At 44.6% G+C, this 16,599-nt stretch overlaps 1 long non-coding RNA gene across 1 annotated transcript in view; it reads left to right on the top strand.

The window, feature by feature from the left end:
• The first annotated feature begins 1,970 nt into the window (after positions 1-1,970).
• The window catches only part of LOC307181273, a 560,753-nt gene continuing 546,124 nt past the window's right edge, over positions 1,971-16,599 (top strand). Inside the window, exon 1 of the long non-coding RNA XR_013826299.1 lies at positions 1,971-2,016. This is a non-coding gene — a long non-coding RNA (uncharacterized lncRNA). The remainder of the gene's footprint in view (positions 2,017-16,599) is intronic.

The raw sequence follows: 16,599 nt of genomic DNA, 5'->3' as shown, positions 1-16,599 counted from the left end.
GCCCCTGTACACATGCTTGATTCTCTTTCGGAGACATAGCAATCCATAGGTTTTAAGATACTTACTAGTCAGGTACATTCTTAGGCGTTTAATATGGGGTGTTGAGTCCATTTCGTTGAGCAAGGAGTAGCTCTTGTCTATTCCATATTTGGCTTAAGGAACTTTATCTGTGCTCATTTCAATCTCTGGTTTTATGCAGCACCCCAACTCACCTTTACCATTAAGCAAGCATAGGTTGGTTTTCTAAATTTGAGACACTGTTCTGTTCTGTAATTCAGTTCCTGTGTAGCCAAGTTTACATTCCGTGTATTACTGATATCTTATGATGTTTCTTTTTCTGTGTGACTTATTTCAGTTAGAATCATCATACCTGAATCCACTCATTGTGCTGCTAAGGGCCTGATGACACAGATTTCATTGCTGAGTGATATTGCTTTGTAAGTAAATACCACAACTTCTTTATCCATTTTTCACTTTCTGCGATGTTGAACTTGTACTGTAAACGAGTATCTTGTAAACAGAGGCGTTCCAAACTTTGGGGTGGCTGTGTCTTTTTGATTTTAATTTCCCTAATCTATAGGACCATAAGTGGAAGTGCCCTAGGTTCTGTTGCTTTGTTTTTTAGATGTTTCAGGAAACACCATACACTTCTCCCGAGTGGTTGTTGGCAATTTACATCCCGCCCATCAGCATAACAAGGCTCCCAGTTCTCCATGGCCTGTCCTGCCTTTCTGGATTTTACACTTTTTTCAGATGGCCCTTTTGACCGGGGGGAAGTGAGACTTCATTGTAGTGCAGATTTCCTTTGCAAGCTTGCTTGGTTGGCCAAAAAGGGCGTATGCGTTTTTTCCTGAATATATTCAGGAAAAAACGCATACGCCCTTTTTGGCCAAGTGCATCATTGTGGACGTTCTGCCTCTTTTCCTATGCTTTCAATGCAATTCCAGTCTACCTCCTGAAATCGGTTTCCTGCAATTCTGCCCCGCTTTCAAGTCCTCTTGGCAGCCTTACTTCAGTCTATTTTTGGACGATAGCTGTCATTTATAACTCTGCAGGTTTGTGAATTACAGTGCCCCTGAGCTCCTTTCTTCAACTCGCTTTCTTTTGAGCTGGCCGCAACACCGCAGGATGGCTTCAGGCCCTAATCTGGTTCCGGTACGGCACGCTGAGCCTTTGGTTATTTCCTCTTCCTGGTGGGAAATTAGAGTTAAATTTGCCCGTCCAGACACCTCCATCTAGCCTCTCATTGGTTCTCGCTATTCCTGTTCATCTTCCGCAGAAATTGCAAACTGGGCCAAACAGGAGGTTAAAGGCGCTGACTCTCCAAGTGGGGAGACTGTTAGTAAAGCGTCTGAAATGTTGCACCCGAGTACCAGGGGAGGAAAACTGAGACATATTTGAACACGTCTCCCGTTCACATGGTTGATCATACTTGGGTTCCACATGCATGTTTTAGCTGAAGGAAGAATACCTTAAACCTGGAGAGTTTAGACCCGTGTAATGGGTACCATGCAATATGACTTCAAAGGGTCTTCATTTGCTCACCGAACCTCTCCAATCCTATCACTGCTGCGTTTATGCCCCTGTACACATGCTTGATTCTCTTTTGGAGACATAGCAATCCATAGGTTTTAAGATACTTACTAGTCAGGTACATTCTTAGGCGTTTAATATGCGGTGTTGAGTCCATTTCGTTGAGCAAGGAGTAGCTCTTGTCTATTCCATATTTGGCTTAAGGAACTTTATCTGTGCTCATTTCAATCTCTGGTTTTATGCAGCACCCCAACTCACCTTTACCCTTAAGCAAGCATAAGTTGGTTTTCTAAATTTGAGACCCTGTTCTGTTCTGTAATTCAGTTCCTGTGTAGCCAAGTTTACATTCCGTGTATTACTGATATCTTATGATGTTTCTTTTTCTGTGTGACTTATTTCAGTTAGAATCATCATACCTGAATCCACTCATTGTGCTGCTAAGGGCCTGATGACATAGATTTCATTGCTGAGTTATATTGCTTTGTAAGTAAATACCACAACTTCTTTATCCATTTTTCACTTTCTGCGATGTTGAACTTGTACTGTAAACGAGGTTCTTGTAAACAGAGGCGTCCCAAACTTTGGGGTGGCTGTGTCTTTTTGATTTTAATTTCCCTAAGCTATAGGACCATAAGTGGCAGTGCCCTAGGCTCTGTTGCTTTGTGTTTTAGATGTTTCAGGAAACACCATACACTTCTCCCCAGTGTCTGTTGGCAATTTACATCCCGCCCATCAGCATAACAAGGCTCCCAGTTCTCCATGGCCTGTCCTGCCTTTCTGGATTTTACACTTTTTTCAGATGGCCCTTTTGACCGGGGGAAGTGAGACTTCATTGTAGTGCAGATTTCCTTTGCAAGCTTGCTTGGTTGGCCAAAAAGGGCGTATGCGTTTTTTCCTGAATATATTCAGGAAAAAACGCATACGCCCTTTTTGGCCAAGTGCATCATTGTGGACGTTCTGCCTCTTTTCCTATGCTTTCAATGCAATTCCAGTCTACCTCCTGAAATCGGTTTCCTGCAATTCTGCCCCGCTTTCAAGTCCTCTTGGCAGCCTTACTTCAGTCTATTTTTGGACGATAGCTGTCATTTATAACTCTGCAGGTTTGAGAATTAAAGTGCCCCTGAGCTCCTTTCTTCAACTCGCTTTCTTGTGAGGTGGCCGCAACACCGCAGGATGGCTTCAGGCCCTAATCTGGTTCCGGCCCGGCATGCTGAGCCTTTGGTTAATTCCTCTTCCTGGTGGGAAATGAGAGTTAAATTTGCCCGTTCAGACACCTCCAGCTAGCCTCCCATTGGTTCTCGCTATTCCTGTTCATCTTGCGCAGAAATTGCAAACTGGGCCAAACAGGAGGTTAAAGGCACTGACTCTCCAAGTCGGGAGTGTTAGTAAAGCGTCTGGAATGTTGCACCCGAGTACCAGGGGAGGAAAACTGAGACATATTTGAAAACGTCTCCCGTTCACACGGTTGATCATACTCTGGGTTCCACATGCATGTTTTAGCTGAAGGAAGAATACCTTAAACCTGGAGAGTTGAGACCCATGGAATGGGTACCATGCAATATGACTTCAAAGGGTCTTCATTTGCTCACCGAACCTCTCCAATCCTATCACTGCTGCGTTTATGCCCCTGTACACACGCTTGATTCTCTTTCGGAGACATAGCAATCCATAGGTTTTAAGATACTTACTAGTCAGGTACATTCTTAGGCGTTTAATATGGGGTGTTGAGTCCATTTCGTTGAGCAAGGAGTAGCTCTTGTCTATTCCATATTTGGCTTAAGGAACTTTATCTGTGCTCATTTCAATCTCTGGTTTTATGCAGCACCCCAACTCACCTTCCCCCTTAAGCAAGCATAAGTTGGTTTTCTAAACTTGAGACACTGTTCTGTTTTGTAATTCAGTTCATGTGTAGCCAAGTCGACATTCTGTGTATTAATGATACCTTATGATGTTTCTTTTCTGTGTGACTTATTTCAGTTCGAATCATCATACCTGAATCCACTCATTATGCTGCTACGGGCCTGATGACATAGATTTCATTGCTGAGTGATATTGCATTGTACGTAAGTACCACAAGTTCTTTATCCATTTTTCACTTTCTGCGATATTGAACTTGTACCGTAAACGAGGTTCTTGTAAACAGAGCCGTCCCAAACTTTGGGGTGGCTGTGTCTTTTTGATTTTAATTTCCCTAAGCTATAGGACCATAAGTGGAAGTGCCCTAGGCTCTGTTGCTTTGTTTTTTAGATGTTTCAGGAAACACCATACACTTCTCCAGAGTGGCTGTTGGCAATTTACATCCCGCCCATCAGCATAAGAAGGCTCCCAGTTCTCCATGGCCTGTCGTGCCTTTATGGATTTTACACTTTTTTCAGATGGCCCTTTTGACCAGGGGGAAGTGAGACTTCATTGTAGTGCAGATTTCCTTTGCAAGCTTGCTTGGTTGGCCAAAAAGGGCGTATGCGTTTTTTCCTGAATATATTCAGGAAAAAACGCATACGCCCTTTTTGGCCAAGTGCATCATTGTCGAGTTTCTGACTCTCTTCATATGCTTTCAATGCAATTCCTGTCTACCTCCTGAAATCGGTTTCCTGCAATTCTGCCTTGCTTTCAATGCCTCTTCATAGCCTTACCTCAATATATTTTTTAAAAATAGTTGGCCTTTATAACTCTGCAGGTTTTTGAATTGCAGTGGCCCTTAGCTCCATTTTTTAGCTCTTATTTTTGTGGTCTTGCCCCATAACCACAGGATTCCTTGAAGCCCTATTTTTCTTCTGGGGCACCTTGCTGTGCCTTTGGTTAATTCTTCTTACTGATGTGATATTAGAGTGACATGTGCCCATTGAAACCGCTACAGCTAGTTTCTCACTGGTTCCCCCTATTCCCATTCATCCTCTGCACTAACTGCAGACTGTGCGATACCAGAACTTAAAGGCATTGACTCCATGTGGGGATGTTGTTAGTAAAGCGGCTGGAATGTCGATCCGGAGCCCCAGGAGAGGAAAAATGAGGTGCGTTTTAGAAACCTTTCCCGATCATATGGTATACCAGTCGCTGGGTTTCCCAAGCATGGTTTAGCTGTAGGAAGATTCCCTTCAACCTGGAGTGTTGGGACCCTTGGACTGAGTAGCATGAAGTATTGCATTAAACTTTCGGCAGTTGCTCACCAAAGCTCACCAATCCTGTCAGCCCCAAGTGTCCAGCCTTATGTCTTATCCAGCTGTGGGTTTATATGTGGTCAATCCAGGTTGCATCACAGCCCCTGAGCGAATTTTGTAAGAATTTTTCTCTCTTTCATTGTTTCAGCGTTTTGTTTTTAAAATTTATTTCTATAATGGGGTTTAGCTCCTTTTCACTGCTGTGTTTGTGCCGCTCTGCACACACTTGATTCCCTTATGGAGATATATCAATACATGGGTTTTAAGATTCTTATTCCTCAGATATATTTCTCTGCGGTGTATAGGGTGTGTTGAGGCCTGTTCATTGAGCAAGGTGTAGATCTTGTCTAATACCTATTTGGTTTATTGAACGGTATCTGTGCTAATTTCAAACTCTGGTTTTATGCATCACCCCACCTCTCCTTTCCCCTTAAGCTGACATAAGTGTGTTTTCTAAATGTGAGACACTGTTCTGTTCTGTAATTCATTTCTTGTGCAGCCATATTTACCCTCCCTCTATAAGTGATATCTTATGATATGTTTCTTTTTCTGTTTGACTTATTTCAAGTAGTATTATCGGACCTAAATCCACTCTTTATCCTTCTACTAGCCTTATTACATTGATTTCATGGTGAAGAGATATTCCATTGTACATAAGTACCACATCTTCTTTATCCATTGTTCTCTTTCCTGGGATATTTAAGGTGTACTGAAGTTGAGGTTCTTGTAAACAGAGTAGCCCTAAACTGTGGTGTGCTTGTGTCTTGTTGATTTTTAGACTTCCCTAGATATACTCCCATGATTGGAAGTGTCCTATGCTCTGTAGCTCTGTTTTTTAGATGATTTAGGAACCACCATACACTTCTCCAGAGTGGCTCTCGGCAGTTCACACACTGCCCATCAGCGTATAAAGGCTCCCTGTTCTCCATGGCCTGTCCTGCATTTCTGGTTTTTACAATTTTTTAGGATGGCCCTTTTGACCGGTGGGAAGTGAGACTTCTTTGTTGTGCACATTTGCATTGCTTGCTTGCTTCGTTGCCCATAAAGTGCGTATGCGTTTTTTCCTGGATATAATCAGGAAAAAACGCATACGCCCTTTTGGGCCAACTGCATCATTGTCGAAATTCTGCCGCTTTTCATGTGCGTTAAAGACGAGTCCAATCTATCTCTTGAAATCTGTTTCTTGCAATTCTGTCTTGCATTCAGATCCTCTTCTTTGCCTTACCTCAACATATTTTTGGACGTTAGTTTTCATTTATAACTCTGCAGGTTTGTGAATTGCAGTGACCCTGAGCTCCATTGTTTAAGTTGCTCTTTTGTGAGCTGGCCTCAAACCCGCAGGATTGCTTCAGGCCCTATTTTGGCTCCGGCGAGGCAGGCTGAGCCTTTCTTTAATTCTTATTCTTAATGGGAAATTAGAGTGATATGTGCCCGTCCAAACCCCTACAACTCTTCTCTCATTGGTTCCCCCTCTTCCCGTTCATCCTCCTCACAATTTGCAAAATGTGTGAAACAGAAGTTTAAATGTGCTGATTCTCCAAGTGGGGAGATTCTAAGTAGCGTGGCTGGAATGGTGAACAGGAGCACCAGGAGAGGATAAATGAGGTGCATTTTAGACACATCTCCCGATCACATGGTGTACAGTCCTCTGGGTTTTCCATGCATGTTTTAGCTGTAGGAAGATCCCTTGAACCTGCAGATTTGGGACCCATTGAATGGGTACCAGGTAGTATTACTTTAAAGGGTGTGTATTTCCTCACCCAACCTCACATTTCTCTTAGCGCAAACAGTTTCCAGCCTTATGTCTCATCCTGCTGTGGGTCTAGATGTGTTCAATCCATGTTGCATCACCGTCCCTGAGGAAAAGTTGTAAGAGGTTTTCTCTGTCTCTCTGTCGTTTATTTTTTTCAATTTATTACTATATTGGTTACAGCTGATTTTCAAAGCTCTGTTTCTTGCTGCTGTACATCCACTTGATTCGCGTACAGAGAGACATCAATAAATTCTTTTTCAGATTCTTACCAGTCGTATATATTCTTTTCCGGTGACTTGAGTGTGCTGAGTGCAGTTCTTTTAGCTACCGTGTAGGCCTTGTTGATTATCAGTTTGGTATTTGGAATGGTATCTTTGCTAATTTCAACCTCCTGGATGATGCCTCACCCCTCCCCACCTTTCCCGTTTAGCAGCCTTATGCGTGTTTTCTACATATTTGACTATGTTTTTGTTTTGTAATTTATTTCATGTGTAGCCATTTTGGATTCCACCTTTAAGTGATATCTTATGATATGTGTCTTTTTCTTTTTGAATTCTGTCACTTAGAATGATCATACGTAACTCCTCCGGAGTCGTTACAACTGGCCATATTTCATTGATTTCCAGGCTGAATAATATTCCACTCTACCTAAGTACCACATCTCTATCCATTTTTTCCCTCCAGAGACATTTAAGTTATATCCTAGTCGAGGATCTTTTAAACAGAGAGGGGGTAAACATTGGGGTGCCTGTGTCCTCTCGATTTTTGTTTTTCCCAAGATATACGCCCATGAGTGCAAGTGCCCTATGCTCTGTAGCTCATTTTTTAGATGCTTTAGTAAACACAATACACTTCTCCAGAATGGCCGTTGGCAATATACATTTCCACTATAAGTCTCACAGGGCTCCCTCTTCTCGTTGCCCTGTCCTGCATTTCTGTTGTTTACGCTTTATGAGGATGGCTCTTCTGACTGATGCGAAGTGATATCTTTTGTAGTATTGACTTCCAGTGCCCACCTGTTTGGTTGGCTAAAAAAGTGTATGCCCTTTTCTTGAATATATACAGAAAAGAACGCATACACCCTTTTTGGCCAACTGCAATGTTGGCAATGTTCAGCTCCTTTTCTTGTGCTTAATGGCGAGTCCTTTCTACCTCCTCAAATCCCTTTCCTGCCATTCTCCCTTGCTTACAAGTCCTTTTCTCTGACTTTCCTCAAGACATTTTTCAGTGATGGATATTTTCAACTCTGCAGTTTTGTGAATTTTACTGCCCCTGAGTTCCATTGTTCAACTCGTGTTTATGGGAACTGGCCACAAAGCAGCGGGATTTCCTCAAGCCCTATACTGTTTCCATGGGCAACCCTAGCCTTTGGTCAATTCGTCTTCCTGATTGGAAATTAGAGTGACATGTGCCTGTCTGAACACCTAGGACTTGTCTCTCATTGTTCCTCATCCTTCCGCTTCATCCTCTGGACAAATTCCAAACTGTACGCAACAGGATGTTGACAGTGCTGACATCTCCAAGTGGGGAGACTGTTAGTAAAGACGCTGGAGGGGTGAACCCGAGCACCAGGAGATGAGGAGATAAGATGCCTTTTCCAAACTCTTCCCGATCAGATGGTATACCATCCTCTGGGTGTGACAGACATGTTTTAGCAGTAGGAAGAGTCCCATTCATGTAAGGAGAACACCAGGGCTTTTTCAAAATCAGTGTCTCCCCGAAACCCAAACTGGGGAAGTTTTTAAGCTACGGCTACACATATGTTCATTAAGGGCCTTGGGAAGTAGGCAGAGTCCAAACTTTAGATGATTGAAGTCTTCAGGGTCAGAAGCACTCACCACCAGCTTCCCTTAGGCTACACTTTAACTGTCATTGATAGATGATGTCAATAAAAATATCTATTCTTTTTCAGATTATTTCCCCTTATAGGTTATTGCAAAATGTTGAGTGTAGTTCCCTGTGCTATACAGTAGTTCCTTGTTGATGATCTATTTTATACATAGCAGTGTGTATGTGTTCATTCCAAACTGTTAATTTATCCCTCCTCCCACCTTTCCCCTTTGGTAATAATAAATTATAAGATTTTATACTTCTCAGAAATGGGGGAGCTGAAAGAGAGGTATCATTTTCAATGGAAAAGCATTTAAAACAAGATTGAAGGTTTAACCAAGATTATTAGCTGTACATCCTTGGAAAGAAATCACTTCGTTTCTCTAATATTGACCTGACAAATAAGACAAACCTTTTCACTGAACTTGCTTATAAAAAGTGATGGAAATATCAAATGGAAGTGTTAAAAACATCTTATTTTACTCGAGCCTTATACACTGTTCTATGTTAACTACAGTTTGGCTCACACATCTGTTCATTGAGGTTACAATAGTCTCAATTTCTGTTACTGATCCTCCAGAGTGGACCCCAACAAGTGTCCCCCTGCCCAGTGTCATTGGGGCCAAGAGATCGAGACTGAGTTTGGTTCACAAGCAAAGGAAACTTTATATTTTGATCAGAGAATGGAGAGGTGAGAGCATGCACTACCCCGTGGGCTGTGGGCTGGGCTGCTGTGTAGAGATCCTGTCAGAGTCAGTGGGAGGGAGGGAGGCGGCGGAGCTCTCGAGGGCCGGGTTGGCTGTAGCTCAGGCTCTATATCGTGGAGTCTGCACTGGGCCCCAGGAGCTGAGGTGTCGACCCAGCCATTCTGCACTAGGAAATCTGGTCTGAAGTGCCGGGTGTGGAACCTCTGCATGCGGGACCCTAGGAGCACGTGAAATTAGACAAAGCACAAAGGATAAAAAAGGTTAGACTTGACTTTATTGCCCAGATTCTATTTTTATCTCCCAGGGATTTTTAATGGGCTTTGCTGGGGACAAACCCCTCCTCTGCCTTTTGTCCCGTTCCTCATTCTTGGAGTGCTGAGGGTGCAGACCCTTCTTCTGTAACTACTGAGTGCTGAGTTGGGAGCCCTCATACCCTGGGGCGAGGGTCAGAGCTTCTCCCCAGCAGCCTCCCGGTGACGTTGATTGTCCCCAGGACCCCTGCCTCCCTGCTCGTCCACCTGAGCACCAGCATTGGAAGTGTTATAGATTCTAATGACCTTTAAGGGTCCAGGAAAGAGATGTGCAGAGACGCTGTGGGGGCCGGTTTCACCCCGCCCCACATTTGTTCGGCCACCTTAGGCTGACCGTCTCTGCCAGCCTAGATGCTCTGACCAGTAGTCTGCGCTTTCTTCAGTTAGGCCCCTGAATTAACGTACAAACAGCACCAGGTGTCAGAGCCCTGCCCGCTCAACTCCCAGACAGTCCAGGGTCAGTGGTGACCAAGGACCATGATGGCTACTGAGTCAACAGCCTTTTGAAGTAAACAGGAGTCCAGCCGGTCTTATTGGCCACCATCATCACGGTGTCTGTAGGCTTTTCTATGGTGACAGTGTGGTATACTGTTCCCCCGCCAAGATTATTAGCTCCCCTCTGGGTGCAGTAAGTCCTGCAAGCAGTAGTCTACTCTTTTGGGACACACTCTTGTTGTTTTATGAGAGAAACTCCAGGTCAAGTGATGTTCACACGAGTCGTCATGGTGCCCTGTTGCCCCCGGTTATCTCTCTGGATGTTGGAGTTGGAGGGCCTCCTCACTCGAGGTCGGTGTGCCCACGGAGCGAACCCTGCAACTTCAGGGCATGGTTGGTGGTTAGGATCACCACGTGGGGTCCTTTTCCCTTAGGAGGGAGGTGGCCTTTTGGGCTGCTGATTTCCAGGTTTTTAGATACCGCCAGTATCTTGGCCAGATGTGGCAGTGGGCCAAGCCCCTTAGTGACCGTAGTTTATCCTACCTGGATGGCATTCTTGCATTGTTCCATTTCAAGTGGTCCCAGTTTTTGCACTAATTCTCCAATGGCGATTCACCTTTCACCGGGAATGTAAAGATCAAAGGGTTTAGCTAAATTAGGGAGTTCCAGGGCAAGGGTCTGAATTGACTGCTCTTTCCATTCTTGAAAGGCCACTTCTGGATTCTATTCAAAAGGATCATCATCTTTTCCTTTCAGTGTTTCATATAGAGGCCCAGCTAGTAGACTGTAGTTAGGGATCCAGAAGCAGCAAACCCTGGCCTCCCCAGGAACCCCTAAGCTGTCTTCTAGTTTTAGAAAGGGGTAAGGCTGAAAATGGTTTCTTCCCTTTCCTGGGATGGGCTTCTCTGACCTTCTGTGAGAATGAAGCCCAGGCAGGTCACCGCAGTCTGTGATATTTGAGCTTTTTCTTGGACAACTTCTATCCTTTATTGGCTTGGTAGTTCAGAGGCCTCCTTAGTAGGGCTGGTGATCAGAATGTCGTCTGCATATTGAAGGAGGGTTTCCTTTTCCAGAGGTAGAACTTTTAGGTCTTTAGCTAAGCTTTCCCCAAAGATGGTGTGGGAATTTTTGCACCCTTGGGGCCAGACGGCCCGGAAGTATTGTTTTAGTTGTATGTTGAGTCCTGCCACTCACAAGCCAAAATTTCTTGTGACTCTGGGACTAATGGAATACAAAAGAAGGCATCATTGAAGACTAATACAGAATACCATGTCCTGGTGGTTGGTAGAATGACCAGCAGGGTGTAGGAATTAGGAGCAACTGGAGGTATATCCTCGGTGGCTTCACTGACTGTCCTGACATCCTTTACCAGGTCCCCAGCAGCCCATGGGGCTCTCGTGGTCAGACCAATCCCAGAATATGGAGCTCACCTGGGCAGGTACCCCACCCCCACCCCAGCCCACGGGGCTCTCGTGGTCAGGCCCCTCCCAGGATACAGAGCTACCCTTGCAGGTACCGTGGCAGGGCTGGGCACACAGGAACCGTGCACATAGCCCTCATTGCAGAGCACCCCCAGCTCACCTGTCGCTCAGAGCTGACACAGAGCACCTCAGAGCAGGACTTGAACTAACAAACAGCAGCTGCGACAGGTCTGTGACCCTGGGCATCACTCCATGAGGCCTCCCTCCACCTGGTCTTCCAGAGACTTCCACTGCACCCGGGGCACCAGGCCTCTGTCTCCAACCACCACCCACCCCTCCTCTGCCTGACTCCTGGGTTCCTCTCATTAGGAGAGGGTTTTCTTGAAGTTGTCTCCCACTCATGGGCCAGATAAAATGATTAGAAAACAAGCCAAAGCTGCAGCCCCTTGTCTATCCTGACTCTCAGGAGCCCACACCTGTTCCTTGGACCTGGCCGGTTCAGCAAGTTCCATTTTCTGCAACTGTGAGCCCCTGAGGGGTGATGATTGGCTGACCTGGGCAGCCTTACCGTGCCGGCCAGCCCTCCCCAGGTGTGCCTGGGTTGAGATCAATATAAATACCACTCCAGGCAGCAAGAGCCCCTGCAGCCGTGCCTGACGCCATTTTCTCTGCCCTGTCAGCAGTCTCGGGGCTGGGCTGGTGGGAGGGAGTGAGAGGCCACGGCTTTGTGGGTGGCCCAGTGTGAGTGGGGCTCTGCTGGACTTTCTGCAGCTGTTGCCAGGCTGCCACCTGCTAAAGAAGAGGATGTGTCACCCATACCTGCTGCTGGAATTTCTCCCTGGGCAGAGGTGAGGAAGGAAAAAAGCAGTGGGGGCAGGGACAGGATGGGTATCTCAGGCAGGGAAATGGAAATCTTCCAGAAGAGCACCCAGGGCCAGGACCATCCTGGCTGGCCTGCAGGCACCAAGTCGGCCGGCATGCTGTCACTCATGTGGCTCTATGGCCCTTCTTCTAGGCTTTCAAGTCCTTGTATATATTCAGGTGTTTTACCTGGGACGGGTGGGAATAGTTCAGCAGCAACTGGCCTGGGGCTCAGCTCACGTTTACTCACAGATGCCTCGGCACGGTGCCCCAGCTTTGCAATGAGGACGCTTGTTGCGTGGGGGCTGCTGGCTGAATGGGAGACGATTCCCCACCACTGACCAACTTCAGAATTGTTTACAACTGGAGCAAGTGCCCTGATACGGTTTTCCTCTGTGTAACTGGTGGGTTCTGTGTTTTTTTCTCTTTTTCGTTTTTGGTTCAAGGTAGATTTTATTCCTCTTTTTTGTATTTACAGATATAAGCATGGAAATAATTTATTCATATAAATACATGTATGTGCAGGGAATAATTGTTTTTTCTGTTTTATTTTTTAAATTTTATTTCTTTTTAATTTTGAATTTTATTTTATATTTTTATACAGCAGGTTCTTATTGGTTATCTATTTTATACATATAAATGTATACATGCCAATCCCAGTCTCTCAACTCCTCCCACCACCACCCCCCAACAGCTTTCCCCCCTTGTTGTCCATACGTTTGTTGTCTACATCTGTTGCTCTATTTATGCCTTGCAAAATGGTTAATCTGTACAGTTTTTCTAGGTTCCACATATATGCATGAATATACAAGATTTGTTTTTCTCTTTCTGACTTACTTCACTCTGTATGACAGTCTCTAGATCCATCGACGTCTCTACAAATGACCCAATTTCATTCCTTTTCATGGCTTAGTAATATTCCATTTTATATATGTACCACAGCTTTATGCATTCGTCTGTCTGTGGGCATTTAGGTTGCTTCCATTACCTCGATATTGTAAATAGTGATGCAATGAACATTGCGGTGAATGACTCTTTTTGATTTATGGTTTTGTCTGGGTATATGTCCAGTACTGGGATTGCTGTATCATATGGTAATTCTATTGTTAGTTTCTTAAGAAATTCCATATTGTTCTCCATAATGACTGTATCAATTTATATTCCCAACAATAGTGGAAGAGGGTTCCTTTTCTCCAGACCCTTTCCAGCATTTTTTGTTTGTAGATTTTCAATGATGCCTATTCTACCAGGTGTGAGGTGATACCTCATTGTTGAATCCATTTCGTTGAGCAAGGGGTAGCTCTTGTCTATTACATATTTGGCTTATGGAATGGTATCTGTGCTAATTTCAAACTCTGCTTTTATGCAGCACCCCCACTCAGCTGCCCCCTTAAGCAGGCATAAGTTGGTTTTCTAAACTTGAGACCCTGTTCTGTTTTGTAATTCAGTTCATGTGTAGCCAAGTTCACATTCCGTGTATTAGTGATACCTTATGATGTTTCTTTTTCTGTGTGACTTATTTCACTTAGAATCATCGTGCCTCAATCCACTCATTATGCTGGTACGGGCCTGGTGACATAGATTTCATTGCTGAGTGGTATTCTGTTGTACAGAAGTACCGCAACTTCTTTATCCATTATTTGCTCTCTGGGATATTTAACTTGTGCCGTAGAAGAGATTCCTGTAAAAAGAGCCGTCCCAAATTTTGGGGTTGCTGTGTCTTTTTGATATTAATTTCCCTAAGCTATAGGACCATAAGTGGAAGTGCCCTAGGCTCTGTTGCTTTGTTTTTTAGATGTTTCAGGAAACACCATACACTTCTCCCGAGTGTCTGTTGGCAATTTACATCCCGCCCATCAGCATAACAAGGCTCCCAGTTCTCCATGGCCTGTCCTGCCTTTCTGGATTTTACACTTTTTTCAGATGGCCCTTTTGACCGGGGGGAAGTGAGACTTCATTGTAGTGCAGATTTCCTTTGCAAACTTGCTTGGTTGGCCAAAAAGGGCGTATGCGTTTTTTCCTTAATATATTCAGGAAAAAACGCATACGCCCTTTTTGGCCAAGTGCATCATTGTGGACGTTCTGCCTCTTTTCCTATGCTTTCAATGCAATTCCAGTCTACCTCCTGAAATCGGTTTCCTGCAATTCTGCCCCGCTTTCAAGTCCTCTTGGCAGCCTTACTTCAGTCTATTTTTGGACGATAGCTGTCATTTATAACTCTGCAGGTTTGTGAATTACAGTGCCCCTGAGCTCCTTTCTTCAACTCGCTTTCTTGTGACCTGGCCGCAACACCGCAGGATGGCTTCAGGCCCTAATCTGGTTCTGGCACGGCACGCTGAGCCTTTGGTTATTTCCTCTTCCTGGTGGGAAATGAGAGTTAAATTTGCCCGTCCAGACACCTCCAGCTAGCCTCTCATTGGTTCTCGCTATTCCTGTTCATCTTCCGCAGAAATTGCAAACTGGGCCAAACAGGAGGTTAAAGGCACTGACTGTCCAAGTCGGGAGAGTGTTAGTAAAGCGTCTGGAATGTTGCACCCGAGTACCAGGGGAAGAAAACTGAGACATATTTGAACACGTCTCCCGATCACACGGTTGATCATACTCTGGGTTCCACATGCATGTTTTAGCTGAAAGAAGAATACCTTAAACCTGGAGAGTTGAGACCCGTGTAATGGGTACCATGCAATATGACTTCAAAGGGTCTTCATTTGCTCACCGAACCTCTCCAATCCTATCACTGCTGCATTTATGCCCCAGTACACACGCTTGATTCTCTTTCGGAGACATAGCAATCCCTAGCTTTTAAGATACTTACTAGTCAGGTACATTCCTAGGCGTTTAATATGGGGTTTTGAGTCCATTTCGTTGAGCAAGGAGTAGCTCTTGTCTATTCCATATTTGCCTTAAGGAACTTTATCTGTGCTCATTTCAATCTCTGGTTTTATGCAGCACCCCAACTCACCTTTCCCCTTAAGCAAGCAGAAGTTGGTTTTCTAAATTTGAGACCCTGTTCTGTTTTGGAATGCAGTTCCTGTGTAGCCAAGTTTACATTCCGTGTATTAGTGATATCTTATGATGTTTCTTTTTCTGTGTGACTTATTTCAGTTAGAATCATCGTACCTGAATCCACTCATTATGCTGCTACGGGCCTGATGACTTAGATTTCATTGCTGAGTGATATTGCATTGTACATAAGTACCACAAGTTCTTTATCCATTTTTCACTTTCTGTGATATTGAACTTGTACGGTAAACGAGGTTCTTGTAAACAGAGGCGTCCCAAACTTTGGGGTGGCTGTGTCTTTTTGATTTTAATTTCCCTAAGCTATAGGACCATAAGTGGAAGTGCCCTAGGCTCTGTTGCTTTGTTTTTTAGATGTTTCAGGAAACACCATACACTTCTCCTGAGTGTCTGTTGGCAATTTACATCCCGCCCATCAGCATAACAAGGCTCCCAGTTCTCCATGGCCTGTCCTGCCTTTCTGGATTTTACACTTTCTTCAGATGGCCCTTTTGACCGGGGGGAAGTGAGACTTCATTGTAGTGCAGATTTCCTTTGCAAGCTTGCTTGGTTGGCCAAAAAGGGCGTATGCGTTTTTTCCTGAATATATTCAGGAAAAAACGCATACGCCCTTTTTGGCCAAGTGCATCATTGTGGACGTTCTGCCTCTTTTCCTATGCTTTCAATGCAATTCCAGTCTACCTCCTGAAATCGGTTTCCTGCAATTCTGCCCTGCTTTCAAGTCCTCTTGGCAGCCTTACTTCAGTCTATTTTTGGACGATAGCTGTCATTTATAACTCTGCAGGTTTGTGAATTACAGTGCCCCTGAGCTCCTTTCTTCAACTCGCTTTCTTGTGACCTGGCCGCAACACCGCAGGATGGCTTCAGGCCCTAATCTGGTTCCGGCCCGGCATGCTGAGCCTTTGGTTAATTCCTCTTCCTGGTGGGAAATGAGAGTTAAATTTGCCCGTCCAGACACCTCCAGCTAGCCTCTCATTGGTTCTCGTTATTCCTGTTCATCTTCCGCAGAAATTGCAAACTGGGCCAAACAGGAGGTTAAAGGGACTGACTCTACAAGTCGGGAGAGTGTTAGTAAAGCGTCTGGAATGTTGCACCCGAGTACCAGGGGAGGAAAACTGAGACATATTTGAACACGTCTCCCGTTCACATGGTTGATCATACTCTGGGTTCCACATGCATGTTTTAGCTGAAGGAAGAATACCTTAAAGCTGGAGAGTTGAGACCCGTGTAATGGGTACCATGCAATATGACTTCAAAGGGTCTTCATTTGCTCACCGAACCTCTCCAATCCTATCACTGCTGCGTTTATGCCCCTGTACACATGCTTTATTCTCTTTTGGAGGAATAGCAATCCATAGGTTTTAAGATACTTACTAGTCAGGTACATTCTTAGGCATTTAATATGGGGTTTTGAGTCCATTTCGTTGAGCAAGGAGTAGCTCTTGTCTATTCCATATTTGGCTTAAGGAACTTTATCTGTGCTCATTTCAATCTCTGGTTTTATGCAGCACCCCAACTCACCTTTCCCCTTAAGGAAGCATAAGTTGGTTTTCTAAATTTTAGACCCTG

Source organism: Stenella coeruleoalba (genome assembly GCF_951394435.1).
Source record: "Stenella coeruleoalba genome assembly, contig: scaffold_104, whole genome shotgun sequence".
NCBI classification, from domain to species: Eukaryota; Metazoa; Chordata; class Mammalia; order Artiodactyla; family Delphinidae; genus Stenella; species Stenella coeruleoalba.
The sequence above is the reverse complement of the archived record's forward strand: the minus strand, read 5'-3'. Positions and strand labels throughout refer to the sequence as shown.